Source organism: Carassius carassius, chromosome 22 (assembly GCF_963082965.1).
Source record: "Carassius carassius chromosome 22, fCarCar2.1, whole genome shotgun sequence".
Classification (NCBI taxonomy): domain Eukaryota; kingdom Metazoa; phylum Chordata; class Actinopteri; order Cypriniformes; family Cyprinidae; genus Carassius; species Carassius carassius.
The window spans coordinates 18345301-18347507 of NC_081776.1; the positions used below are offsets into that span (position 1 = coordinate 18345301).

The 2207-nt window shown below is 38.7% G+C and overlaps 1 long non-coding RNA gene across 1 annotated transcript; it reads left to right on the forward strand.

Moving 5' to 3' along the window:
* The first annotated feature begins 346 nt into the window (after window positions 1-346).
* On the forward strand, window positions 347-800 carry LOC132098414 (uncharacterized). The gene is made up of 2 exons (XR_009422913.1): window positions 347-441; window positions 563-800. It is a non-coding gene; the product is annotated as an uncharacterized LOC132098414 (long non-coding RNA).
* Window positions 801-2207: the final 1407 nt, after the last annotated feature.

The window sequence follows — 2207 nt, forward strand, 5'->3', positions numbered from 1 at the left end:
CAATATATTCTAATTGAATGTCTTTTATCAGTCTCATTTAAACCGATTTATACACCACTGACCTGCAATCCTGTAAAACTCCTCTTTGATGACTCTGACTGGTTTGTGCCCAGGAAACACCACAAAAATTCGCAGAAATCGCTTATGAGTCAGGCACACTTTCCTGGCCGTGCTGCAAACAGTAGCTTTACTAATATGTTCTGCATCTTCGATGTTATACAGAAAACTACCATTTGCAAAGAAAAACGTAAGGCAACGCAAAGAATCTGTTCTGATGTAAGAGCACGGCCGCGATTCAGGGTTAACCAACTCAGAGTTTTCACTTAACCTCCTTTCTAAAACAGGCCCCTGATCGCTAAAGGAAGTTATTATAAACACTCAATCGGGGTTTAAAGTGAGTTTTGAGTAAAAGTGTACTAATAATTTCATAAATTGTCTGATGTAGCTTGATGCTAACGTTAGCTAATGCTACTAATAGCAGGTGCATTTCTTCTTCATAATGCATTTTTGGCACAATAATTCACGTAAGGTCGTAAGAAAATGTTTTGTTGTATTTTTATAGTAAGACTTTTGATAAATAAGGGCTAAATGCAAACAGAGACTAAAGTGAGATCGCTGCTTTGTGTCTTTGTAAAGCCTGAAAAACCACAACAAAGGCTGATAAAGGTGGAATAAAAACAATAGAATAATGATAAAAGAATAATGCGGGTAATGTGTCATACCTGGCGGAGGTGTGAAAGACTCGTTTGGTGAGAACAATAGAATAATGAATCGGGGAGTTGTCAGAGAAAAAAAAACACTCAGAGCACATATGAGAGTTTACATGCGAGATCTTACAGAGATGACAAGTGCCATAAATCAATCTGATTAGCCTTCTCTAAAAACACACATGACATGGCCTTAGAAAATATTTCATAAAATTCACAGTTTTACAGATTCGATAATGATTTTTTTTATGAAGTTTTGGAAGACTTGTGGCTGTAGCTACACTGTGTTTTCAAACTCATATCCTACATCAACAATTTTTTAAATACATTTAAAATATATGTTTTTAATATTTTTATTTTTGTTTTTATGTTTGAGCTTATATATCTCTATTATCGTAACAGTCTGAGTGATTCTGATTCCTGAACAGTAAACTTTGAAGTGTCAGCTTTGTGAACAAAGGTTGATTATGTATCTAGTCAGAAAGAATCATGAGCAGAAACCTTTTATTTTGGGTATGTCATTTCTGTCTCCATGCCAAAAAAGGGGGTGACTAGTAAGGGGTTAATAAACAAACTACAGCTAGTCCAAAATGCAGCAGCAAGAGTTCTTACTAGAACCAGGAAGTATGACCATATTAGCCCGGTCCTGTCAACACTGGCTCCCTATCAAACATCGTATAGATTTTAAAATATTGCTTATTACTTATAAAGCCCTGAATGGTTTAGCACCTCAGTATTTGAATGAGCTCCTTTTACATTATAATCCTCTACGTCCGGTACGTTCTCAAAACTCAGGCAATTTGATAATACCTAGAATATCAAAATCAACTGCGGGCGGCAGATCCTTTTCCTATTTGGCGCCTAAACTCTGGAATAACCTACCTAACATTGTTCGGGAGGCAGACACACTCTTGCAGTTTAAATCTAGATTAAAGACCCATCTCTTTAACCTGGCTTACACATAACATACTAATATGCTTTTAATATCCAAATCTGTTAAAGGATTTTTTAGGCTGCATTAATTAGGTCAACCGGAACAGGAAACACTTCCCATAAAACCCTATGTACTTGCTACATCATTAGATGAATGGCATCTACGCTAATATTTGTCTGTTTCTCTCTTATTCCGAGGTCACCGTAGCCACCAGATCCAGTCTGTATCCAGATTAGAGGGTCACTGCAGTCACCCGGATCCAGTATGCATCCAGACAAGATGGTGGATCAGCACCTAGAAAGGACCTCTTTGCCCTGAAAGACAGCGGAGACCAGGACAACTAGAGCCCCAGATACAGATCCCCTGTAAAGACCTTGTCTCAGAGGACCACCAGGACAAGACCACAGGAAACAGATGATTCTTCTGCACAATCTGACTTTGCTGCAGCCTGGAATTGAACTACTGGTTTCGTCTGGTCAGAGGAGAACTGGCCCCCCAACTGAGCCTGGTTTCTCCCAAGGTTTTTTTCTCCATTCTGTCACCGATGGAGTTTCGGTTCCTTGCCG